This window comes from Anopheles stephensi, chromosome X, assembly GCF_013141755.1.
Source record: "Anopheles stephensi strain Indian chromosome X, UCI_ANSTEP_V1.0, whole genome shotgun sequence".
Lineage (NCBI taxonomy): Eukaryota > Metazoa > Arthropoda > Insecta > Diptera > Culicidae > Anopheles > Anopheles stephensi.
This window is the reverse complement of record NC_050201.1, coordinates 2726839-2754422: the sequence shown is the minus strand read 5'-3', so window position 1 is coordinate 2754422 and position 27584 is coordinate 2726839. Positions and strand designations below refer to the sequence as shown.

Genomic DNA, 27584 nt, shown 5'->3' with positions numbered 1-27584 from the left:
GATTCTGTCGCCGCATCTACGGAGGGTTTGGTCTTTGCCTATCGCCCGGTGTCGCCTGCAGAAGTCGCCAACAGTTCGCATGCGTGAACAGGTTCTCGAAACGAAATGGCTCACCTCGGAAGGGCTGTAAGGACGTCCACCAGCGCAGTGCTTCTAGCGGAGTGGCGAAAGAAAAGAAGAAGAAGAACCCCTGGTCGACGACACGAAATTACCACGAAGAAATGCGGGAAAAGCAACAGAATGACATTCCTTGTAACGGGGTAAACAGCAAGTGAACGCACACACACACACACAGCCCGAGAGATGCTGGGATTATGTCTCGCTCTCGGTCCCTCCCTCCCCCCCCGGTGCACGCTGGTGACGGTGCAATGTCCACAAAGAACCCTTCGAAGTTGTCATAGATCAATAATATAACCTTCTGCTCTCTCTCTCTTGCTCGCTCGCTCGCGCTTGCCGCTTTCTTTCCTCTATTTTATGACCGTGGACCGACGGCTGGACCTCGAACCGGAGATGTATCTGCACACCGATGACTTGGCAAACTGTCGCGGTGCAAGGCTGCGGGGATACGGACCTAGTGGGCCACCAGTATCTGGCAGGCCCGCTAGCGACCCGGCACTTCCACCGAGCGAAACTGCCAAAGCTCGGTAGGTCGAGCCGCCACCGCCATTACACTTGCGCGTGCTATGTACTTTTCTTTTTTTCGTGCCACCTCGTTTATGTGTCACACACCAACAAAGGCCGCACGGTCGTTCCCGGCCAAAGTTCCGATCGTCACGGGGGCAAACTCGGACGGTAAGCTGACCGGAGCCCGGAGCGAAAGTAGGTTAAGGTCTGGATGACAAAACAGCGCAGGCCCAATGCATTTAATGGCCGTCGGCAGCTCGACATTCGCCATCGACAACATTCAACACAGGCAACAACAAAAAAAGGCTCTCCATTTGACCCGCGGTGTCATCGCACCACTCGGGGAAGACATAGTTCGTGGAATCCGTTTCAGCTCGCCCGGAACGACGAACCGCGGCATTAACTAGGCGGTGAAACCGAGTTTCAGCAAGCAGCAGAGAGAACGATTCTCTACCAGCCACCGCTCGGCGTTAATAGCGTTAGACGACGCGGAATCCGATCCTTACCATCGGACGCTACTAGGAACAAAGCAAACAACTTCAACCTCCTCATGCCTCAAAAAGACCGCGTCCGTTGGGGTTGAACGATTTCTCTTATTTGACAGTCCCAGATCCATGGAGCATGGGTTTTTTTTTTGCCGAATTAGCGAATCCGGCTGGTTTCACGGTGCGCGAACATCAAACCGCACGCCAGCCCGAAAATTTGCCGACAGCCAGGTTTCGGCTGTTAAACAAACTTTTCAGTGCGGCTTCTTATCCTGTCTGGTTCGGGGTTAGCTGGTGAAGATGGGCATGGGTTTGCTGTTTAATTACGACAACGCTCAACAAGGTCGTGGTTCCTGGTGGTGAAGTCGCGCGCAAAATTCTACCACCGTAATTGGTGTTCGCGTAAGTCGTCGCTGTGCCAATTTGTCAAATTAGGAGGAGGGTCCTCTTCTTCGTCTTGGCCATCATCCAAGCGGACTTGGTCTGCGATCACTGACTTCCTTGAGCTGTGTTTATTCGTAGCTCTGGGTCGGGCTGAGATATCCGGGGTATTTTCTTTTTGTGAGAACTCCAGATCAATTAGGAGCCAGTGACGTGAGCTCCATTTTTCGCTATATAGATCAAAGTCTCCACACATCCACACCTTGCTTCAAACCATCGGATCTCATTAAGCTCATCACGTAAGCAGTCGTGTGCAGGCTCGCCTGCCTATCTTCCGCAGATGCGTCGTCCGCACGGGCCGATGTACCGCTATATTTGCTCATCTTCATTCACCCGGCGCACGGTTAGTAGGGACCCTATCGGTCGATCGGTGGTGTTGGCGTCGGTCGCCAATCGTCATCACCGTTCATCGAATCGATTAAGCGATCAGTTGAATGTCGCCAGGTGAAGCGAGCATTCCAAGCTGGGCGTCTGACACTCACCTGAGGAACCCCCTCGGCGAAAGGGGCCCCAAAACGGGACATTTTCGGTATGACCTTGTCCTACACCTACACGAACGAGACCTGCGAGACAGCTCAGCCGACAGCAGATCCTGGGATCTGTTTTAATGAAGCGCGTCGTTGTAAGGGAAGCAAACCAATTTGTCTAATGAAGTTTATAGGCTGCATTCGACCTGATTGATAACACCGTTTATTGGCCGGATGTTGGAGGAGCTGATGCAACCTTACACCAGACCTTACAACGTCGGGAACGACCTAGAGAGCGTTTTCACCGGTGTAATACCAATGTCAACGGCCGGTCAAAATTTTGTCTCCTCATCTTTACATCTTCATCTGCGGACCGGACCGAGAGGACCAACGTTTCGTGGCGTTTTTTTTTTCTTCCCCTAGATTCTTTCCCACTTTGCTTCTACCCTGTGCTCCCCCCCCCCCTCCCCCCCGGTGTGTGAAATCGGTGGCAACACTTCTGGGGGGCTAGGCCGCCTTTAAGGCAAAAGTAACGGGAATCGATCGATTCGTTCGTTCGTTCGGTTTTGTGTCTGCTCGTTAGGTCGGTCGTTTTCATCCGTTGCATTGATTCCGGGAGATGTCTGATCCGATCAGATCCGTTCCGTTTGCCGTCCGTTCGTCACGTAATTAACTGCGAGATCGTCCAGCTTGGGGCGTTGCTTTTTCGTGAGGTGGATAGACAAAAAACGACACTCGCACACACACACACACGTGGGCAAGAAAACACCTAAAAAGCTACAACAAATGTAGCACTACTGGATGATAGCAGAGCTGAGAAAGCTGAGCGTTGCTGATCCCAATAGTTGGAGGCTTTTTGGGCAAGCTCAAGGTCCTAGCCAGGCGTTGTTCTAAGCGTATTTCGCTATATTCTTCATAGTTCTACCATCTTTGGAAAGTATTTCGATTTCGCACGAAGTTGCAATCTTGGAGAATTGATGTCACTCTCAATGTTGAGGATGTCTTGAAATAGTGATACTAAGGCACCTACTCTACTCAATGCAGTACTAGCTATGTTCACGGCTATTATCTATGCTTTGATCTCCTAATGACCAAAGATCGCCAAGATTAAGGTCTCTTTAAGATATTGGGACTCAAAGATGAAAGTCGTCCAACTCCAGATCAGTTAAAGCTCCAGAGATATCCAGATATAGCTCCAGAGTTATTTTTAGAAATTTAATGTCTTGTGCTCATGAATATTGAGTTGTGACCTGAAGACTGTGGAACTTTGGAAAGATAGTCCCATATTCCACAGCACCATAAAATACTAACCCGTTCAAAAAAGACACTCACACACACACACTCTCTTCCGAGGGACCTAAAACTTTTTCTTCCCGGGGCAACCCTCCCCCCTTTGGTGGTACCGGTTAGGAAAAAAAACCTGTTCGTTCGTATTTTTAACTAAAGCTGTCTGCCGAGATGCAGAAGCTGCAGATGGGATGCTGCACGCGCTGCAAAAGTGGAATACGCGCGCTATTTTTAGACCGATCGATCGGTTTGGAATTCCACACCCGGGCGCCCTGGGGGGAAATTGGTGTAAAACTCGACCCCCCCCCCCCCCCCCCCACCAGAGAAGTGGGATGACAATGCGATGCGCACACACATGCGTGTGTAACGAAGCCGCCATTCGCTCCCCACCCCATAACCCCGCTCTACCAAAAACCCTATTTTCTCCGTTAGTTAATTCTAATTAAGGGAGCTTTTTATTTAAAGAGCTTTCATCTTTGTTTGATGGATGGAGTACGTAGAACGCTTCTTCGCGGAAGAAGGAGGAAAAAATCAATCGTTGGACAAAGAAGAGGGACGAGCGAGAGAGAGAGAGAGAGAGAGAGAGAGAGAGAGAGAAAGATCATTACAAAGATTTTGATTAGAAATTGGTCTTGGCGTTTTACTAGGTCTCGTGTGATCTGGATCTGGACCTTGGAAGTAAATTGATTCCCGGCTCCATTCTTTCGGAGCTACTTTTCGTATTTTCTTCAGATATCTGGATACTTGGCTATCTACAGGATATCCCAATATCTTTACATATTTGGTCCAGATTTCTGGATTCTGAATATCCAGACATTTTTTTATAATTGATCTTGATATCTGGAGGATTTTGAATATCCAGATATATTTTCGTAGTTTTGTCTAGATATCTGGATTCTCAACATCCAGGTATCTTGTCGTAATTTTGTCCAGAGATCTGGATTCTGAATATCCAGAAATCTTTTCATTATTTTCTCCAAATATCTGGACTCTCAATGTCCAGGTATCTACCAAAGGACTCAAGTGAACTCAGCAGCTGACAAAATGGTGACAACCGCTACCACGAGGGTCACAGTGGTCCACAGTACTGGAGCGAACTTCAGGCACGTTTCTTAATGAGTGGCCGCCGCATGTAACACCACGCGGTAGTCTCTCGGTATGTCTTCAAGTCTTCAAGTCAGCGCCGTGTGTGTGTGCGTTTACGGCAGAAGTATGCTCGCCAAACCGCGCAAAACCTCTTGGAGCCTCAGCATCGCCACGAACGGGCACAGCGCAATAGCCCAACCACACACACACACGCACGCACACGGGCACGGTCATGGCCACGGTCAGTTCGCACAGTCCGGTCCGGTCAGCGGTCATACATCGAGATTCCGTTATAATTATTCCGATATATGTAAAGGCCTGTCCGTGGTTTGGTTTTCGTGGGAGGTGGGTGGAGGGGGACAGGGGGAGGATGGTGGCTTTTGCGCGTGTTAGTGTTGTGGATATTCGCTATGATTTTCTTTTATTTTCCCCCATGCATTCGATGTCTTCGTGGGGCCTACTTCGCTCTCGTTACTTCGCTTTCCGTCTCCAGCGGGCTCCCGCTTTTCCACCCCCCTTTTCCCTGGACACCCCCCTCCTCTGCCCACATGTGCAGTCTTACACATAAACGGTGCGCAAAAGGAAAACACAACTGCACGAATTTGAACGGTCGTGGCCTGTTTAGTTCCCTTTTTTATTGTCGTCTTACGATCTACGATCTCTCGTTCTTTCTCTCTAGCTCGCGTTGTACCGTCCCGTACGTACTGTTCGACCGCAAATCAGCTCAAGGCAACGAGAGTCGTCTACGAGGAAGCGGATGGGGCGCCAACAACAAAAAAAAAAGGTAGAAGAAAAACGAAGCGAACCTTAACTTTGAATTGAGATTCCCTTCGGGGGGGGGGGGAACTCTCCTCCGGGAATGTTGGTATGCGTTCGGCCTATTCGGCCAGGGTAAGCCAACCTGGGCGAGCTGGTTGTAGCTTATGTCTTGTTCGATTAAAATACGACACAGTGGTGCGTTAACTTATACAATTTCGCGCTCATTTCTGTCACCACCGACACCGGCTCGTCTCCGGCGGCCGTTTGTTTCCCCCCAAAACCCCCTCCCCTCCCCCTTCACCCCTCCAGGTACATTGCCAACATTCCGCCAGTAGTCGCGAAACCACGGCAAAGCCCAACGCCGGTGCTGGACGCCGTACTGAAAATGCGATACCCGTGGCCAGTGGCCAAAAGGTAGCGAGCGAGCGCGCGCTCGCGATGGGCGATCGTTGCCTTTATTTTGCCTTGATGGTATTTTACGCTTCTTGCTTGCGGTGTAGTACGTCTTGCCATCTTCCTGGACTGTAGTTTTTTTTTTCTTCTCTCGCTTAAGTTTCGTTTTGCTGCTGCTTTTCTAGTTTACACTGGTCGGATCTCTCCAACGCTCCGTGCCTGGCGATTCGACTTTGCGCCATTTTCTAACGATACTGATCACCCTCCAGGGGACGCTGGCGCTGGGTCCGGACCAGAAAAAGGGGAGGAGGGGGGGTGGGTAACCCAGGGCTAGAATTAATCCGCATGAGTGGCTAGAAACTATGTACCGTATTTTCGCGTGCAAAGTCGCACATGCCTTATTCGGTCTGTGAACTTCCACTTTTTCCGTTCCGTCTGCCAGAACAAAAGGAAATTCCGGAATTTCAAAAACGAGCCACACTACGAGGAGAAGAAAAAAAAAACACCCAAACAAATAGCCTTTTGCCCGGGCAGGTATTTTTACTGTTGGGAGTAATCGGGCAGTAAAGCATAATGTGAGGCAAACCCGGTTTGTGTAGGGGCTTTAGCACGGTAACTGACAACAATTGGCTAGCTGCGTGTTACATCCTTACTTTTGCGTCCCTCACGAGACGAGTCCTCACATTGTCTGAAGCTCAAGACAAGGGAACATCTTGGGAACCTGCTCATCTTCGCCACACTACGATGCTAAGTTATTCGCGGAACGGCTATCATAACAGTAGATGTTGCATAATTTTGCGCAATAAAACTTATAGTTTGGGGCTGTGGAATAGCTAGACGAAGTTTGAGGTTATGGCTGCCAGTTTTATTTTTAGAGCCAAGTTCAATGTTTCGGAGTTTCACAAAATTTGAGTCACCTCCACCAAAGTGAATTGTAAGTCATACAAAGTACGGCAGCTAACATCCTGGCGAACATCACTTCAGATCTAACATAGTGATTACTTTGTATCAAAGCGTCAGCACAGAGCAAAGTCCATGAATGTGAGCTCAATAATCACAAACGCGCTATTTGCATCGGGCAGCAAATATTTCCTACGTGACGTGTGTGTTTGCCGATCGGTTGATTCACAGCCCTACTTTTGAATAGCATTTCCAAGCGAAAAAAAACGCTGCACAACTCGGTGATATTCCTGGATATTCCCACCCTCCCTCCGGGTACTAGTTGATATTGAGCTTTTGAGCGTGTTGAGTCAGCCGGCCTGCTGATGAAGGCTGATGCATATCACGCAACCGCACAGAGCAACCCTGGCCTTCACCTTCGAATTTGAGGCCACACAGGATTCTGGAATTTCCGAGGGTAAATCGCCCAGCGCGAGACTGGACCTTAACGATTCTTCGGCGCATAAGAAAGCTGTTTTTGAGTATTGACCTCTTCTTTTCTTGCTGCGAAAACCCCAAGGCAAGTTAATATCGTCGCTCGTCGATTACACCTCGCTGTGGAATTTTGCAAGCGCGATAGAGTTTGCTACTTCCACGCGCGATAAGCTTATCTGGGGTGTGTTTCTGCGTAGGACGGATGCGTTTCCGGCTGTGGACGATTTGCAGGATCGTCACATTTCTGATCGGTATCTGGGAATTCTAGCGGGCCTAGCTGGTGAGTCAGTTGTGTGGAAGCAGAATGATAGACCTTGGACTGAGGATGTAACTGAGAACTGCATCCGAGCAATGTGCACGTGCCATCGAGAACGATTCCTAGATATCAAGACTCAGCAGATAGCACTCTCATCTACACTGACCTCATTTCTAGCGCTCGTTGGAGATAAACATCCTGCTCGACCGATCCATAAGATTCCAATGTCGTTCGTCACATACCAGGAAGAAAGCGCCGAAAAGAAAAACGGAAAAGCATGGACAGAATTACGCAACCTGAGCATCGGCCGAAGATCTGCCAGATCCCAGTATCCCAGTATCCCGAAAGTGTTGGTATTCGTGGCAAGAACGAAAAAAAAAACGCCCAGCGCCCCCCCGTTGAAAAGAGAACTGAAAAGCACAAGGTACAAGATCTCTGGAGGTGACGCAGGCCAACATTCGTGAACCTAGAACACGTTCCGCATAAACGATCCTCGCTGCTGCTGGCCACAAGCAGCGCCCGGGCATGGGCAAGATGCATTAACGAAAGCCACGAGAAAGGGGCGAAAACGCAGGCGAACGATGACGTTCGTTGAAATTGCGAACACAAATTGAAATTGGATGGTGACGGATTGTCACCTTGGCTTCGGGACACTCCCGTTAGTGGAAGCCACACTGGTACAAAGCCTGATCGGAATATTAAGCTTACCCTCAGCCCTGATCTTTGGCATCGGGGGCCCGCGATTCTTCTGCTTTTTTGTTGTTGTTGTTTGACTTTGTTCCAAGGAACAATATCTTAGGATGCAAGCCTCAAGAACGCGGACTCAGGATCGCACAAAATAGTAATCAGGGAATGGGCTTGCTCTAATTGCCGTGATGTTGTTTCTCCCCCCGTCTCTCTCTCTGTCTATACCCTTCTTAATCATCCCAGGCTCAGTGGTCAGGCGATCCTGAAGTTTAATGTCCAGATATCATCTCGCATCTCGAAATAGGCGTACTAACGTATCGATCGCGGCCGCTGCATCCGCGCGCATCATCCATCAGGAATTGATGGGATTGCAAACTGTCATTCGTTACACTAGTTCGGAGCGTATTAGTAAAGAATGAGCTTGCACACGGCATGATGATTGCGGTCAAGATCATTATCAAGACCCCCGAAGGGGTTGATACGGCCAGCGATATCGCATCGTCCATCCGGTGATGATGAATGCATTTTGCAACAACAAAAAAAAAACCACTGGCCATAACCCTTTCGAACGATCCTCCCCTGACAAGGGAACGGTAAAGGGATTACATCGCTGCAACGCCATGTGCTTGGGCGGGGGGCGGGGGGGGGGGGTGTATTCGCGCGAGACAGAGAGATACGAGCGACAAATTACGTTAAAATAAACGGTGGAGAAAAGTAAGTATTAAGGATTTTGCCGGATCTCCCTCTCTCTCACTCACTCACTCTCTCTCTCGCTCTCTCGCTCTAAACGCTCTCTAACGCTTGATGATGGTTGTGCCCTCTCGCCCTAACACATGCGTGCGAACGATATCTTCAATAAGCATTCCATCCAGCGAGCAGCTTAGTGCAGGCGCAACTCTACCATCTCTCGCTCGCTCTCTCTCTCTGTCTACACGCGGATGCTCCGTCTCGCTCGTCTGGAACCTGTGGCTGGCCGGCAGTGTCCCAGCGCGAAGGTATCATCTTCCCGAACCCCACCGAGGAAGAAGAAAAAAAAACCTCCCCCCCTGAGATGCAGCTAATCGAAAACGGGGGGACGACGCCGGAGATGAGATGAGAAAGAAGTTCGCATCGCGCCGGAGCGACAGAGAAAGCAACACGGTGCGTGGCGAGACGCGCTCAGCATAGAGTGCTCAAGTGGTCGGGCGGCACGGGAAAGAGATACCAAGCATACGAGCTGGAGAATCAGTGCGATTTTTGCCCTTTTTGTGCACACAAAGTTACTCGTCGTCACCTGTGCTGAGCGACCGCGTCACTCACGCTAAACGCCGAGAAGGAGGACGCGACGGCGGCGGCGAGACACGGCGGTTGGAGCGCTGGTGAAAGAAGCGGCAAGAATCAGGTGACGAAGCAAGAAGGGTTGGGGGAAGGAGGGGAGGGGGGGAGGTGTCCAGATGGGGAAGGGAAGGTAGGGGGAGTGGGGGAGGGAGGGGAGAGTATGGATTCCCAGCGTTTGTTGGAGCAGTGTGGTGGAGACGCCGTTCGAGGAGTGTGTGTAGCATCTTTCGCGAGCTTGGCCGTTGGCGCTGTTAAGTTTCAGCTCTTTTAAGAGGACGCAACCACCGCAGACGGCATTAGTGCAAGAGAACCCATCGGCGAGGCAGGAGCTTTCCGGAGCTGTGCGACCTCGAGACGACTGGTGTAGTTGACGGTACGAGAAACGAGAACAGGAACCCCCCCATCCCCGCTGCAGGAAGTTCTACACACCGTGCTCTAAACCGCGTGAATGCGGGCCGTGGTCGTGTACGCGTGCGTTGTGCCTGTGCGTATGGCCGTGCGTGCGTGAAAAGAAAAAGTGCGTGTGGGGGTGTATTGTGAATCGGAACACTGCGCTTGCATCCTGACCGTAAAAGGTACCATCAGCACCAACCTTCTCCACCACAACCAAACGTCTGCAGGAATTATAGCTATGAGATATGTCCGGACGCGACTAAATCAGTGCTCATCTCCGTTGTGCTCGATACCAGTGGATAGGCTAAGAATTTTAACTGGACGTCCGGTTGTGTCCTGGCGGAATCGAAAACAACCGAGCAATAGAAGTCCCTCAGTTAGTGCGTTGCTTGGTAGTGCCGTGAGTGAGTGAGTGAGTTTTTGTTGTTGTTGTTGTTCTGGAAAAGCGGTCCCGAGGAGCAAAAATGTCTCTTGAAGTAGTTGCTTGTGTGTGGTTTTTAACTGTGCGTTTGACTTGGAAGGAACGTTCGACTCTCGGATGAATGGTGTATCACTGGCTGGCTTAGTTAGACAGGTGTTGTGACAAGAACTTATTAGAAACTAATCTTGGTCCTGTGGGCTTCTGGTGCTATGGGAGCCAACCGGTGAACTTGTGTGCTAGAATCCGTACTATACTTCACCTCTCAACAACTTGGATCTTGGTAACGCTGCTGCTGCACTCCAACACGACGATCAAACTTCTTCACCGTGTCTGTCCAGAAGCGGTCCGCCCAAAAGTGTCATCAAGTTGTGGTAGCTGCTGTGTTATGCAGGGAGTTCTTACCATTCTTGTGTCGTGTTCTCGCGCGGATGTATCAGAGTTCCTGACATCCAATATTTTTTTGATCCTTTTTGTCTAAACAATATTGGTACCATCGGGACAGTCAGGTTAGATTCAGAACTAGGCTAGGTCCTCATCAAAAATTCATCGCCCAATCGCCACCACAAAAAAGGCCCTCCCCCTCTCAGTAAAAAAATGCCGGGTTTTGCGCTCATTGTTACCGGTGACGCTTTCCGAATGCGGCCGCTACTAGCATTCCGCTCCTAAGAAGAGGTTTTTCCCGGCTGCTCTTGTGTGGGTCACACACACCGGCGCTCATTTTATTCCAGCCGAAAGGAGCATTAGCCGGAGATCCTGCCTAGCTCTCGTGCTTTTTTTTTTTTTGCTGTACGCATGTACACCGACATATCTCCCTCTTGGTCCACTCGCTGTGTGTGTTCCTTCCCTTGAGGAATGAGGAAGCTATTAAGCTGTTGCAATACTCTTTGTTTTGACAAAATCCGGCATTCCGGGCTATAAATTTTGCCTCACGCACACACACACACCAACAATCGTTCTCGCCTTTCTCGACGTGCCCTTATTTATTTTTTTTGCGGGCGAACCAGCAGCGAGAGAGCAGGACACGGCGAATCGATTGGTGCTCCAGCATCTGTGTAAATTTTGTCGCAAAAGGGACGCTCAGCAACTGCCGGAATCAAACGCTAATGATGGGGGAACCGAGCGGTCGTCCTAGCAACGGACCGAAGAGAGGGAGAGAGCCGACGCTTATGTACCAAGCGAGCGAGCTATGCCCGCAAACCGACGGTAGCAGGTGTAGACACGTGTCACACGTGGTTGTCGGGACCGTCGTCTGACTGCGTTGTCGGTCCTGTGCAGGGCATAAATCAAGCGCACGAGGAGCGCGAGCAGGAATCGGAATGTAGACGACCACCCTAGCGCGCATGGCCGTGATCGAACGTTAATTTAAACATGCAGAAACAGCCAACTACGGGAACTCGGGCAGCGGATGTAGACGCTACAGTTAACCCTCACAACCGCGATGAAGATGCCGCGGAGTTGCTCACCGGGGAACTGTATGGCCACCATCCAGGAGAATCTGCCATCCGCATTCCGCACGTGAGATAAAACCGCAGTGAGTGCGAGATAGAGAGCGGTCGAGCAAAGCGGGTGGAAAAACGCTACCCCAAAAAATGGGAAATGTTTTCCTCACCTTTGGCGTGAGGATGGCGAGAGCCGAACCGAGGCAGGGAAGAAAAAAAAACAACAAAGGCGAACCTAGAACTTCGGGGCTGGAGAGTACTAGCGATACCTTCAACCTTCCCTCCCCCCCCAAAAAAAAAAAAAAAGAAGATGAGAAGATGAGTGGCAGATGAGTTGTTTACGAATTGGAGATGAGAGCGACACTTGCAAGAGCTATTATAGGGTTTTTTTGTTCGACTAAACCGATGGAGCATACCGGTGGCATCAGAGCATCACAGTCTACAGTGATGCTGCCAGTTCCAAACATCAAGTTCCGTACTCTAGAGTACCAATGGGACTGGGAAGGTGAAGCTGTAGTTGAAGCTCCCCACAACGAAAGCAAAAAAAGAAAAACTCCCTGAAGCTCCTCTTCAGCAACATCCGTACGCTAGCGCTAGAAACAGAACCTGGCCTAGCATTGCTTTCGGAGGTCACTGTTCTCACCGTTAATGGTGATGATTCCTTTTTCCGGTTCGGTACGCCGAAGGAAGCGCAGAGAGGCGCAAAACAGATTTCCGGAAAAGTCAGCGCGGAAAAGCTGAGCGCCGTGAGTGACACTAGGTAGGAGATAAAGAAGGAAATTTAAGATGAGAGTGAGAGGCTGAGCGAGAGAGAGAGGGAGAGAAAATGAGCACAAGAGCACCGTACCGCCCCCGGGAGGGAGGGAGGGTGGGGGGGATGAGTTGCAGGGTGGTTGGAGGGTTTGCCGATGCCGATTGAGAGGGAATCCACCGCGGGCAGGAAATCAGAATCTCCGGAATCGGTTTTTCGGTACGGGGTTTAGGCTTTCTGTGTCGGTGATGCGTCGATGTCTGCTTAGTTTGAACGTGAACGCCACAACGGACGGTTGGGCTTTCATCGTCTTGGACGACTCTAGCGAGTGTGTGTGTGTGTGTGTGTGTGGTGGCCCGAACGTGGCTGAGAAAGAGAAAGAAAAACGGCCGCGAGCGAGAGAGAGCGAGAGGTTTGAGGTAAGGGATGCTGTAGAGAGGAAGAGGGGAGAGGGGAGTGGGGGGAAGGGGAGGTGGTGGCAGAAGAAAAACGGCCGCACGGCTAGTCCACTAGTCGACCCGGGGCACAGAATCGCGGCTGGGATCAGTTTCGGTTTAGGTGTCCTCCGTGGCACTAGCAAGCGGCCAACGAACGATTCAGTCTGTTTTGTGTGGTCGGAGTGGCCAGACGTGTGGCCAGTCAGCTAGCTGTAACATCCCCGGTTTGCAGCATCTCAGTGGGTTGCTACCCATTCCCGGCAGTAGCTCAGTAAGCCAGTTAATCCTCAAGTCTTCAAGATTTTTGATAGATTTTTCCAAAAAAAAATATTTTTTTTTTTGGCCGGTGATTTCTGTGTTGTCTTCAGTCACTGATCAGTTCTTCAGTTCTTGATGAAAGGGTTCTAGTTTTCTGTTGTGCCTGCTATGTTCAAAAGAGTTAGAAGCTTCTTCTGCTGTGTGCATCGCGTTTAACCCTTCCAAGTTAGCCAGTGATTCCGAGCGAAATAGCAAGTGCGGTGCGTGTTCTAGCAAGTATCAAGAAGATTGTTCTTGCACCATTCGGCAGCAGTGAATAGTGCGTGCGTGCGTTCCTCTACTGAACTTCTTCAAACAACAAGTGTGTGAGATACAGACATTCTTGGAAGTCCGGAGTCCTGGAGCTCCGAGCAGCCGCCAAAAAATCTGAACAGCACAGTGATACACCACCATCCCACGGCAGCACCAAGTTCTTCAATCAAACCGGACCAAACTAACTGTAGTGAGCCGTGTCAAGTGGCTCCCCATTCTTAAGCTTACCGTACCGTGGTAAGGACCCAGTGGTCCTTCCGAAGTTTGCGTTCCACTCTACTACCAACCAACCTTGTACTACACTGCAGGCGCAAGAGATCTTCGCCCGTAATCTGATCGTCCGGGAGAGATATCCCTTTTCTAGCTACATTTAGAAATTCTTCTATGGGCGGGCGGGATCTACCTATGTTTTGTTGCCTTCATTGTCGGGATTTTAATTTAATCTTGTGTTTTTTCTTTGCTTGCTCTTTTTTTTTCTTCCACATCTTCCGTTCGTCAAAATCTCGACCACTGCTCACCGGATGACTCGACCTATCTAATATACGTGCCTCCGGCTTGCTTGTGTGTGTGTGTGTGTGTGTATGTGTGTTGTGTACCTGTGCCCTGTGTGTCTGAATGGTGGTGGTTGGCATGGTGATACACGGCCTGCAGCCTGTATGAAAATATCCCCAACGGTACGTGCAATTCTGAACATCTGAACGGCAAAACGGATTACTGGAAGCACACCCTTAGGCTCCGGGTTTTCTGACGATACCTGACGACGACCACGCTCGGTCTCGTCTTTCGGCACGAACACACAGCGACACACAGCGACACACAATCAACCCCGTCTGCCCTGGTGGAGGAGGAGGAGGAGCTCCACACCGTAATCAGGTGGCGTTGGTCCGGCAGGTGTTGCGGTGGCATCGCTCTCCCAGGGAATCGGAAGGTCCGCCCAGCGATCAATTCGGAAGGAAGCGACTCCGGTGTGACTCATACGCACCCTTGCAGACAGCAAACTCGAGGTAAGTGGTAGTGGGTAAACTGGTGAGCAAACACCCGAAAACCCTCCCAGATCCAACGCGGGAATGTGACCTCAGTTGACCGTGGCATTGCACCGTGCGAGATATCTAGCTGGAGAGATATATGTTTGTACGCTCCCGGACGCAGAGACCGATTTTGCGAAGAAAGGGCGCCAATGTATACGTTAATTGCTTCTTCGGGGGTCTTGTCTGCTTGGTGCCTGCTGCTTCCCTTCCCGAGCGCACATCACAATCATCAAACGCGTCGATGTACGGGTTCGATCGAGGTTCGCCAATACCTTTGGAGGCCGCGGTATGACCCTCCAGCGTCGGACGAGAACTGTCTCGCCCAAGCTCGGCGAGATCCCCGTACGGGGACGGCTTCGTTCTCGCGTTCCGTTGTCTTATGGGAAGCGAAGTTCTTCCCCGCTGACGAAGCTTGGCGAAGCGCAAGAATCGCGCAAAAAAAAAAGAAACCCAAAAGCAACCCCGCCCCTCACACACACCCCATTCCCGACAACCCCAAACTGCCCATTAGAGTGTGTATGGCGCTCGCTGGAGCCACCATTTCGACTCCACGCTCTGCCTCGCTGCCGTCCGGTCTCACCATCTTACCGGTCCCGGTCCGGCCAATGGCCCGCTCTTGCTTGTGCGGATCGAATCTGCGATGCGATCGCGGGGTTCAGTTTTCCCCCCTCCCAAGTCCCCGGTCCGCAGCGAACGGTTTTTCGTTCGGACTACCTGCCTTTTCGTCACCCGTCTCTTTGCTTTTGCTTCCCTTTGCTCTTGTTTTCCTTACGGTGCGTCGTTTTCCTTCCACACCTTTTGCCGTGCTTATTCGCCTTGCGTCTGCTTTTCGCCTCTTTCTCCCCGCTGCTGCTGCTGCGGCCGGGGCCTTGTTATTTTTCCATGTGCTGTGGCTGTGGCTTTCTTAATGCTTGGTGATGCTTATTTTCTTTAGCTTTTCATCCAAATTTGCTTCTTTTACCGTGGCCGTTCTGGTTTTTCTCGCCCCGTTTTTGGAAGGCAATTTTTTCTCCCCCCAGGTGTGTGTGTGTGCTTAGTTAGTCGTTACAACCGTTGCGGTGTAAAGGCCTCCACTGTTTCGCTCTGTTCAGGCTCACTCATCTCACCTCTAATACGGTTGTTTTGCAGCCTATTTTGCTGGCTAGTGAGCGTTATATCAAAGGATTTTTTTTTTCGGTGGCTCACCTCGTAGGGCTCCAGTGTTTTACTCCCGGAGTTCTTTCGTTATGTGTTTGTGTGTGTATTTCTCTTCTTCATTTATTCTCGCTTCTCGCTCTGCTGCATTGCCCGTGTACAGGGCTGAACCTAGGAGGACGGTGCTCGCGGAACCATCATACGCGCTGGCGGAAACTTGCTAATCAAATGTGTGAAGTGGTTTTAACGGATCATTCACCTGGATTTTCTGGAGATGCCTTAGCGGACCCTCTTTCTCCATCGGGAGACGGGGGGGGTTTTTTCGTTTTTTTTTTTTGCTTCTTCCTGGCGTACCGCCAGAAGAGCGTGTGGACGACCTGGAGAACGTTTTTTTCTTCTGTAAGCAAACGCGCTCGATGGAGCATGGTGGAGTTTCTGTGTTTCTTCTGTGCTCGTTTGCGTTGGCTACACCGAAATCATGGTTACGGTTTCGATCGATGCTGGACGTTAGCGTCGAATATCCGCTACGAAAGACTTCACCGCTGCCACCGGATACGAACCGGTTGCATTTTCCACGCCCAGCGCTAGCTGAAGCCGTTGCAAAATGCACTGTCAACTGTTGGAGGTTGGTGCTCGCCTTACACTTACTGCCGAGCTGTACCTCGATGAAGAAGAGATATTGAACATTTTTAAACCCCTGCAATCTGGATTCGCTTCCGTTTTTTTTTCCAGCGAGATTCAATGTCTCTGTTGCTAGCAGCGACCCACTGACTCTCTAGCTAGCTTTTAGTACGAATTCTTGAAGTTCGTGTCTTGGTGCCTCAATGGGAAAGGTCACGCGGTGGGAAAATCGTTCGCCACGCAACTCCAAAACAAAACGAACTCAAAATCAACACTCCCACCTCACGGCGCATCACAGTTCCATACCTGCCCCGAAATATATCTACAAGACGCGCTCATTAAAACTGCAACTCTTTGGCCGCGAGTGATCTCGTCCATTGTATCGGGAGGGTGAGTTTTTGTTGTTGTTGTTGTTGTTGCTGCTACCCCAACCCAGCTATCCAATTTCGATGTGTATCATCAGCCAGCAGTAGGCGAGCGCGCGACACGAGCCACGGTCAACGGCGAATGCCGCGGTCAAGGTGCGCAAACCTCGCCCTCTTTCGCTCTGGAAGGTATTTGCACATTAATATTTAATTTTTAAGCTTTTCGCTCCCCTCTCGTTCAACTGCCGGCCGGAGAATGGCCGGATGAATGGTGGCGGGAACTATTTACAAAACAAAAGCACCCCCGAAATCGAGCGCCGAACCCCCCCGGGGTTGCCGAGATGGACTGTCCCCTAGGCAAGGACGGTCGAGGTGTGTGTGTTTTTTTGCCAATGATCTTAAGATCTTGCCTGTGTCCGGAGACTGTTCTACTGTAGCGTCAAGGTCCGGATATACACTAGAGCCCGGGGGTACGGATCGATGAAACTCGGAATTCGAGGATGCCGAATACTTCGGATGAAAACACACTCCAGCTGAGGGTGAGCAAGTCCACAGAATAAGATTAAATATTTAAGAGCGTTCGGATACATCTGCCCAAAATGCATCTCAACATGTTTTGTTGACGTACGGGAGTTGATGGCACCTTAATTGCAAATCTAGCAACAAAACTCGCCCGGCAAACCGAACGTGACAAACCAATCATTCAACAGCGTTGACTTGTTGTCTTGTACCCGTTTACGATGCTGCCTATACTCTGCCATTCATCAACCGATTTCTTGAAGAAAGACGAATTAAGAATGTCGGACAAAAGAATGGACCCCATCTACTAAAGGCGAGGCGCATTAAAACAAATGAATTTCCTTGTCGTTCACCAGGCTCGCCTGGTTGGCTTAGTGAGGTTTTATGAAGCGTGTCTCCGCATTCACGCGACTGACTCGGTGGTGACTGGGCGGTGGCGGACGATCACGTGAGAAACAATTGAGGTGGAGGAGGTGGAGGAGAAGGAGGGAGCACAAGTTTGAAATAAAACTACGGTGACACCGTTAGGCGCCGATTTGGCTGCCAGTGTACACAGCGTGTGGAAGGAGCGGCGAGAAGCCGACGTAACCGACGCTAGAACGAAGAAGGACAGGCATCTTCATCAACGCAAATGACAGGTGATTATGGAGAACAGGTGTCAAGCCGTGGGTAGGCCTAGCGCACTGGCTGGGCGGTCGGGAAGCAGAGCAATCAATGAATGCTACGTCTGCATACTGATGAGGATGACGGCACAACCACCTTTGGCGAGATGAAAATAGATCTCCAATCTCCGGGGACCGATCGGGTCGACGGATCTTCAGCATCTCCATTTCGAAACAGGTTCTTGGCTATCTTGCGTACCTGTTACGTGGAGCATCGTCCTCTATCGTTATCGAGAAGGGTAAGAGGAGGTGAGCCCGTAAATACATAGCACCGAACGTAGACAGAGCGAGTGAGCGAGAGCGAGAGCCTAACGTTTACTTGGAGCCATTCGAACGATGAACCCAAAACGATTCGGACCGCTTGTCACCGTTAGATGCCGTTCATCCGGACTCTGCTTCTGCTTCATTAGTCCACCGTATCTTCGTTTCGTTTCGATATTTACAACCTCCCGGTCCAAGTTTCTGAACGGCGTTGGACGAGTATCTTGTGTTCTCCTATCTTGTCCGAACTTTTGCAAACGATCCATATTCCCAAAAACTAACCCGCGTCTGGTAGTCACCACCGTCAGAGGTTTCTTGGTCCTCTAGTCATGGTTTTCATATCATTCGATCTCACCTACATTTAAGATGCTGGAGCAGGCTTCAACGACCAACACTTCTTTGGAAGATTGTTCGTTCGTTCTGCCGTAGTCCAACCAAGCTTGATTTAGGTCAATCGCACATCAGCGACAAATTCTAAAAAATTTCGTGTCGTATGCATATCATTTATGTTCCCGTTTTTTGTTCCTACGCGTTGTTGCCCATCTTCTCCTTCGTGTGTGTGCTAAGAATTTCATTCATTCCAACGCCTACCCGCTTTTTGCTCAACGAGCTGTAGTTGTCCTCCAAACGATTTTAGCATCGGACCAGCCTATCCGTGAAACAAAACGCTGTCTAGGCGCAGGTCCCGCGACAGACGGGCCGTAGCATTCGCACCGGGAGTACCGGTAGCAATTTATTTATTAAACCACTCACTCGCTGTGTGTCGCTGTGGTTCGCCCGCAGCCGGTGAAGTTGGTGTGCGTCTAGGAAAATAGTGCAAACAAGACAGCGCGGGCTGGGGCCGTTCTAGACAGAAAAGAGAACCGGGAGGAGGGCGCGCTAGAGCTGTTTCGGTGGCGTGAAGAGTGATGAGATGATCGTTTACCGCAGATGATGATCGCGCATCTCATAATCGTACGTGATCGTGATGGCGGTGGCCAGATCCTCCCCCGCACGAGAACCACACCAAGAAGCCGGGCCGCGCCGGATAAGATCGGATGCAAGTTGTTTGTCAAGGTCTCGACAATTTCGCAGAATAGCCGTTCTCATCATTCTCGCAGTCGCGCAGATTGGGGTACGGTTTTGTACGAGAGACCTTACCCCAAGGTTGCCACCCCCGGTTGGAGGAGATGTTGCAGCAAATTGACAAAACGTGCGCTCCAGCTCCGGAGAACTCCGAGCGATGGTTGTCAAATGGTCGGGATCGTGGGGTTGTACTTCGACCAAACCGAACCGTCTCTTCAGAGTTCAATTTCACGTAAACATATCGCCAATCCTAAGCCTGTTCGCGGGCTGGTAGCTTTGGAGCGCCACTTGAAACATCTCTAGGAAAAGCAAACCAGGAAGTAGGAAATGGTAACTCTAAAAACAGAAAATGGGTTATCCGGAAGCGATGACCCGCTTTCAAACCCGCACGACGCCATCGGACGCCCAAAAATAGACGGAGAAGATGAACGGCGATGGGTTGAAATATAATACCCAATCTATCGAACACACCTTCACGAACATTGATCGACTAATCTGTTTCTGCCTCGCTCCCTCTCGCATACCCACTCAAATCTATGAATGAAATGCTTAGGTGGATGAACTTTTCTCACTCGCTTGTTGTTGGTTGTTTTCTTTGTCTAGTAGAATGGTATTAAGCTACAGACATTAGAGACCCAGTATGGTCATTGGCACCGTTTCCAGCCGTTCCAGGTTTGCTGTGACCTAAATCATTGATCTAATCGTATTAGATGCTGGAATCGATTTACGCTCACAAAAGTCACATTAGTTTAGTTTTATCTCGCCTGCCTTTCACTTGTTGGAGGTTCTTTTTTTTTGTTGGGGGGGGAACAGGCGTAATGGTGTCATGCAGTCATGTTCTTAATCCGGTGTAAAATGGGTAACTCCTCTTTCACAAAAAAACTGATCTTCAAAGCTAGCACCAGAAGTAGGATGGCTGGTAGAACGTCACCACAGTGGACAAAGGCCCCATCGCAGCTTCTTCGCTTCCCATGCCAAAATGAGGTCCCGTCCATCCCATCGGGAATGTATGCACAAAGCCTCACGCCCGTGTGAGGTTGATCGGTTCGCAGCTGTTAAGATTAGAAAACTGGAAACCCTGGAGCCGCAAGCACATTCCTTTACCATCTCGTTTGCGGGCTAGAACTGATGCAACTGATCATCTTGCCATCGCTTTCTAATCAGGTTGGGCCTACTTCCTCGTTGGCCGGTGACCTATTGAATTCCTGCAAGCCAGGCTGTGTGTGTACGGTGTGTTTGCGCGCTGTGACTGGCCAACTTGGTCCGGCATCGGCAAACATCCCTGCACAAATATATGTGCAAGTGTACCGATACACACGCAGCGTGAGTCTAGTCCACCATTGCCTGCCGTTCTTACTAATCAGTTGCTCCTAAGGGCATTTAAAGTTTTGACACACATTTGCGCGATGCACAGCTCAACTGTGATGGTGTACATCGGGAATATGGAGGGGTCCATCTTGGTCCAGGCGTCGCTCGGGTTTGTCATACTCCTTTACATTCTTTCGCCTCTGGCAGCGAAACAAGTGAAAGAAAACAGCACCAACATGACATTGTGGAAATCGTCAAACAGTGCATTAGGCATCGGCAACGTATCAGCATTTTTGTTCCGTACAGTATAGATCCACCAGGGTTCCTACTTACGGCCCATCTCTCTCTCTCTCTCTCTCGCGCGCACTCTGTCGCGGACTCTGCGGAGAGCTGATGTAATATTTGCTTTTCTCCGGGTGGCGGGTGGCGAGAAATGTCTTCGGCGGCAGCGACACCACCCCAGTGTTGCAGATCAATATTAGGATCCACGGACCGGACCGGGGGCAGCATTCTCCCCCAGTTGGGTGGGAGAGCACAATCTAGGTTGCTTAGATTGTGGTCAGCGCGGACAGTTGACAGGCGGCGGCGGCGGCGGCAGTATAATGGTGCCGTACAGGAATCTATCCGCTTTACCGTACTGTACCCTACAATCGTCGTTTGAGTAATGTACACGCGGCGCAATCGTTCCTTCCCATCCTTCGTTTGCGCCCTTCCGAACGGGGTACGAGCCATCCGGTTCGGCTGCCGCGAACAAACCATCGATACCGTTATGAGCTGAAGCTGGACCGTAGGATAGGCACACGGAGGGACGCACACACATACACACACGCACAGCATCCTATGCAGCTATGATTCTCAGAACTTTTGGTAGGAGCGACTCACACCACGTGATGGTTTTAGAGCTCAGAGTTAATGTTGGATTTACGCAGACTCTTCAAGAACTCATCGCTTGACGCGTTTTGGCGATTATCCAGAGAATCCCTCCCGAATATCCCGGCTGGATAACTTCAAACATGAGGCGCCCATTCCCTCCGAATTCCTTTTGCGGAAGTCTTCGGCAGGTCGAACTATTCCCAACCAAAAATTAGGTTACGTCCAGGTAGAGGTCTCGGCTACAGCCAATAGCTGAAGAATGCTGAAAAAAAGCATTAGAGGACGCACACATCAAGATCGCGAAAGCAAAGGGAAACGGTCAGGGCGATCCCTTCTTCTTCTTCTTCCTCTCCAAAGCTGGTGAGCTTCACGCTGTATCATTTCTCGATAGATAGGCCCCCCCCCTAGGGCGGGCGGGCGGACCTCGGTTGGCTCGGGGTGGGTGAGCACTGCATACGCCTGGATAGCTGGATCCCATACGTTGCGTACGATTGATGCATGGACGTGTCTTCTTTTCGAACGGCTCCTATCGGCGATGTATCGATGCTGCTGCATCGCATGTATGGTATACCTCCACTGCTTCGTGCCATTAAAAGCCGTTTTTCTCCCTCCCGCCTCATGACTCCCCCCCACTACTGTTAGCTCGTTTGGAAATCGCTAGAAAACGGCGACGAGTGTGGCGAGGAACGGAAAACAAGGCCCCAACAATAAGAAAGTAAATAGCGCTGCCGAGCGCGGACGCTGATGCTCGCGCCAGTTCCCAAAGATCCCTGCTGCTGCTGCTGGTCCGGACGCCCGGCAGTAGGATGTGCTCGTGGCCCATCCATGGGACAGTCACGACCGCAAGAAGCGATGAGGAGAAGCGAGAAAGAGAGAGAGATGGAAAGAAACGCCCGATTGCCATCAAGACGTAGCGCGCTCGCGATCGTCTGTGGTTCACCCGGGGGTCTTGGCTTGGCTTTGCTGACCTCTTTTTCCTGCTCGTACTCGGGCGGGAAAGGGGTGGGGCGAGGGGGGTTGGCTTTTTGGAGGCAGGAAACATGTAAGGAAATAAATGGTGGACGGCCGTGGGTCATTCTGAAGAAGGCGAAAAGTCGATTCGTGTGTTGCGAGACACACGGCGCAGAGGGTTAGGAATGAGCGGATGTGAGTGTGGGGCGACGTTCAAACAGGAGTCACCTAGATCGAACATGTCTGCACCGCGCGAAGGGACGCGAAGATGACTGTGTGTGACAGGTAAACGCAGCGACGAAAGCGCTCCCCAGCCGGTCCATAAGGTCATGGAATGCATCCTCCCGGCGGCCCTCCCAACGCTCGCGCCCTCCTAACAATGGCCTGCCCGCTAGCGTCCCGGAAATAGCGCACTGGCAGCAAAATTTCCGTACCGTAAACCGTTCGCGCGGCCCTTTTTCGGTCACATTCCCATGCTGTTCCCGTTTCCCGCCGCTGTTAAGATGGTCAGAATGGGACGTTCGTCGGAGAAAGCGCCTGCCGCCGGAGCCTTCGGCGAGCTTGACCCGGCAGGCACGAACCCTTTAGCAACAATATCGATCCCTGGTCGGCCGATCGGTAAACGGGTGGTGTGATGTGCTGCGGTGGCATACAGATCCAGGCAGATCGTGAGATCCGATGCGCGTTCGTTTGCTTTATGGAGTGTGTGCTGGCAGCTAGTCCGCTAGCTTAAGTTATGCTTGCGAGACTTAAAATCGGGAACTAGCGATCCCTAACGCCGATGTACACGTGATGACGTGCAGCTATCGCGGACTCCCACCACCCATCTCCCCCACCCCCCAATTTGTCACCGGGAAAGTTTCTTGCAAACTAATCTTTTCCAATTATCAAGACAATCCAGGCAACACATCGCTTCGGGGGGTCTCGGTTTTAAATCTATATTTAATAGTCGCTTGCCAGCAGCTCTGGCTGCTCTGGAAACTCTGGTTGGTTTTCTCAGAGGTTTTCTTCCTCCTTTTGCTTGGCCTAGAATCGTCCGGTCGTTCCTGATAGGGAAAGTAACCAGAGATCGAAGCCGATCTACGGTGAGAAGTAGGTTATGAAGCTCATCATCGGTCATCAGACTTACAGTTATTATGGTGCAGATGTTTCTTGGCAGTGTCGGCAGTGATGTGTAGAAGCCCCAGCTATTAGAGTTTCTCCTCTACTGATATCGTTTTTTTTTCAACAAAATTGCCTAACTATCAGAATAGCTGAGAAGATCTTCAACTCACTTCACCAGAAACTGTCATTCGCAGTTTATAGTTTTAGTAGATTCAGATATGAAGAGTACAAAACAACTCCACTCCATCTAATGAAAAGAAGCTGAGTGAGCTCTGGTTACTTCATTCCGTCGATGATATTCGACACATATCAGACGATTGAACAATATCGCCCCAAGCTCGATTGGTCCTCGAGCAGCAAAACCTCGCACAAGAACACTCTGGATCAAGATCCTCCATCAGCAGAAGCAGCTACTGCTGGATAACGTCTCCATTCATCGTAACCAATGTCTGAACTGGAGCGCTAAGCCCACCTAAGCTCGTCCACACTTCAAAACCCAGACAGCTCATCTTACCTAGAAACAGCGTTTAATGCACGGCCGGGCCGATCTTCTGAATTTCGTTGCCCCAAAAACCACACACACACACACACACACACACACACACACTTCGGGACCACCATGGTACGGGCGGCCGATCGAACTACTAGAGGGAGTTGTGGAACCGATCGTGTTCAAGTGGTTGTAATGATGCGTCCAGTTCGCTGCTATTTACTATCGACCATTGCTCAATCCGCTCGTTCACAGTGGAGCCGGCCAAGAGTGCCGGAAGATTAGAGCATCTCGCAGGCAGGATGGGGAAATTGAGAAATTGGGCGCATGGCGTAAGCGGCGGCGTTCGAAATGAAATTAAAGCAGAACAACACCTGGCCACAGCACCAGGTAGTTGCAGACATTTTCTTAACTATAAGCAGATACACCAAGGGGGGGGTGAGAGATGCATGCAGCCGTACCCTAGGCATTGGGAGGTAATCAATTCCCCAAATTTTCCCCAATTTTACAACATTGCCCATCCACTGTACGTCAGAGTAGGGTAGAGCGCGTAAGGATGCTCGGCAGGTGAATCTAGAGTAGCATGAGACGCCAACACCATTACATCTCTCCAGCGATAACGATGTTTCGGGACAAACTGATTATTGGATATAAATTTGGAGCAGTCACTAGGTTAGACATTGCGGTCCGGCGTCATTAGTTTAATTTGATCTAATAAGCCATAGTTAATATCTGGAGCCATCACCTGTAACTCTGTTCACCGCTCCGCCAGTTTTGCGACAACCGCCCACAAGTGGAGCATCCACGTGGGACTGATCTCAACTTCGAACCGGTACGGAATAATTAATTCATGCAAGTCTTCCGGGACAAATGCGAAATCATCGGCAGCGCCATTATGAAGCGGGTCGCCATGAATTGCAAATCGTGATACCGAAATGTTAAATGCAAGAGCAGAACGATGGCCAATCTTTAAATTGCAGCGTACAGCAACTTCGCCACGCGGGCGATGTGCCTCTCCCGGACCTAATGACGCGCAATTGGTGGGAGCACCAATAATCTTATGCTTCCATTCGAGGGGGAGGGGAGCTCCAACCAGCTCGGAGGATGATGCGGAGGAACGCCGTAGCAAAAGAGGAGCATGATAATGATAATGTTCGATAGTTATTTGGACTTTCCGGGGTTTTGGCTGCGGGGCCTGGGTAGGGGGCATGGTAGTTCATCAGGATGATCTGCTGGTTTCACGTTGCGAGACGGTTTCGTGGCGCTTGTCCGGGTTTGCTCACCGTCGAAACGCTAATAATGCTTGGCCTTGCATTATATTTCCTCCCAACTGCTGTGAGTGAGATCTTCTTTTTGCTGCTGCTGCTGTCTAACCACTTGCTCAGGCTCAATTCCGCAAGGGCGGAAGCGTCACCTTAGACCGTGGTAACCATGACGCTCGAAGGTAGAGCTAACGGGCAGCATCAATGCTTACGCTCCTAACCTAGCTCTGGCCTAAACGCGGCAAAGCACACCCAACTTCCCAAAGTTCAGGAAGCGTTTCCGCGCAGAAGAATGGCTCGGCCAGTAGCCTCCGCAGCCATGTAAAAGCATTACAATCAAATTGCCTTCTTGCCGCTTGTAAACAACGTGCCCGTGGCCGAGGGAGAAGCGGGAAGCAGAAGCAGCACAAAGCCGTACTTAAGGAAGCCTCAAAATGGCCGAAAAACAAAATTTACAAACAATATCAATCATGCGATCATTGCGTGGTGCCGGTTGGCAAGATACGCTACATCATGATGCTTGTGGTGAAGAGAGAAAACCCCCCGTCATTCCAGCGGTGGCGAGCGAAATGAGTTGCTGAGCACTGTGCGTGATGAGCGCTGGCGGGCATCTTGTGGACGTAACGGAAAACGAAGAATATAGCGATATCTTTCCAGAGATGTCCAGGGCAGATTCTCAACCCAAAGTTCTGAGTGGCTTTCCTTACTGGAGGAGGAAAGTCTGTACGCCGATGACTTTGATGGTTCCTAGAATATCTTGATGACTGAGCTGACAGTATCTCCGATATGTCTGCATCCCAGACATCGGTGTAAATTGCTGCAAACAAATTTTAAGCATCATAGTGATACGAATTGAAGCTGACCTCGAACTAGCATATCATGACACAATGCTTTCGCATCCAGTCGGACGTTAGCTGGGCCGATAGCAGCGAGCCGGCCCACGCCACGACCAAAAAAGGTTATTAGTTCCGGTCCGGCAACGGAAAACAGCCAAACTAGGCCGGGCGAGGTTTAAAATTGCCGCCCGAGATGCGTCCCCCCGGGCCCCCGCGGGGGTCTTTCCCCGGAAAGGTTCAATTGACAATTGTCAATTTATATCCAAAACTGTGAGCGAATGCTCAGGACCAACAGGGTACCCGGGCTGGTGTGTACCTCCGCCAGGTCTCATAATCGCCGGGTGCCGCACGAGATGACCGGGCGTCCGGTAAAATTTTATTACCATCTCATAACTGTGTGTCTAGCTAGGTCCGGCGAAAACTCTGAAGTTCACAGACACACACACACACACACACAGTTGCGCTGCCAGTCCTCTGTGTCTCACTGACAGCCAGCTTCAAGACCGAGCTGCGCGAAGAACGGAAGCAATAACGGTGATTAGATGATTGTTTCGGTACACACGGTCCGCGAGGGAGTTTTGGTGTTTTTACGATTTTGCCGTGCGCTTTGCATACGTGCAGAAGGCCGGAATGGTTTTAGCCGCGTCAATCTGTGACGATCAGCCACTACGGATGCTATCCGCTCATTACTGTTCGCATCAGATGTTTTGCATATCACTTTAACGTTCAGCTCCGCTCGTCTAGTCGCAATAGTCGGTAGAGTAGAGAAAACTTTAGTGCCTTGAATATCCTGAACTTTAAGATTTTTGACTTCGCAGTTTAAAGCCTCAAACAAACACCGAAACAAGAGGACGCTTAGCAATAACCACCAGAGCGCACTCAGCAGACCACCCTGCCTATAACAGCCAAGTCCAGGTCCCACATCCCAACCAACCTCAAAAAAGCATCAGCAGGTCGCGAGACGCGTTTGTGGAATGATAATTTCCCGATCGGCGAGCTCGAACACGTGCAAATATCTGGTTATGGGGCTGGGGTTAAGCATATTAAACGAAACAGATTCGATTTTGAGTGTTACAAAAAAAACGAAGCCTTCCCTCCCTTCCTACCGGTGGTGATGTGTGTGTGTACGGAATGCGTAACGAACTCGCAGCACACGCAAAAAAGCCCATGCTCACCGCAAAACTTCCTAGCGTGTGGATGAGGTTCTGGGGGCGTGGGGGGGTTTCTTTTTTTTTTTTGGTGTCAACTTCGATCGGCGAAACGCGCTAAAAATGCACAACATATTGCCCCCAAAGCGTCCAGAACCAACCCCCCCAAAAAACATTCAACCCCAAAATATATAACCTCGTAACTTGCGTGTGTGCGCACGCTCGACTGCCCGTGTGTGTGTGTGTGTAGGTGGGTAGGCTACAACAGTCAGCCACTCTGTCACCCTTGCCAGCGTGTCCCCGCGGGGAGAAAGTCAGGAGTGTGCACAGGGACTACCATTGGCAACATTATTCGTTTTCCAATGACGCGCGTTTGCCGGGGCACGGTCGCAATAAAGCGCAAGCCAAGGTAAAAGGGTTGGTCGGTCGGGATGCAGCGGGCCGGCGAACAGTGGCAGACGTGCTGAATTGACAGGAGCCGGCAAAACCATTAACGATCGTCCAAGTGGACCTTGGTGCGGCTCGGTCTGTTTTAACCCCTCTTTTTTCTTCGGTCGCAAGATTCGCGTATCAACTTGAACCTTTTACGAGCTTTGAAGAGAATTCTGCATTGCCATTACCACGGCTACATCACGTACCGGTGGTTTTGGGTTCTGCAAGTACCATCTCGCAGTACGCGCGCTAGCTTCTCGGTAATGAAGCTCACCGGAACTCCTGGCGAATCTAATAAACATATGATACACGGGAGCAAAAGGGATAAAGCTGGAACC

The 27584-nt window shown here is 50.7% G+C and overlaps 1 protein-coding gene across 5 annotated transcripts in view; it reads left to right on the top strand.

Annotated features, from left to right (window-relative positions):
- The first annotated feature begins 9453 nt into the window (after window positions 1-9453).
- The window catches only part of LOC118503740 (titin), a 35583-nt gene continuing 17452 nt past the window's right edge, over window positions 9454-27584 (top strand). The window contains exons 1-2 of one of the 5 annotated variants that reach the window (XM_036037391.1): window positions 9454-9549; window positions 13839-14191. The gene's annotated coding sequence lies outside the window, so the exon portion shown is untranslated. Of the gene's footprint in view, window positions 9752-12439; window positions 12600-12730; window positions 12889-13405; window positions 13425-13838; window positions 14192-27584 lie in introns of those variants that run through there. The other 4 variants (XM_036037372.1, XM_036037400.1, XM_036037382.1 and 1 more) reach the window with 4 other exon arrangements.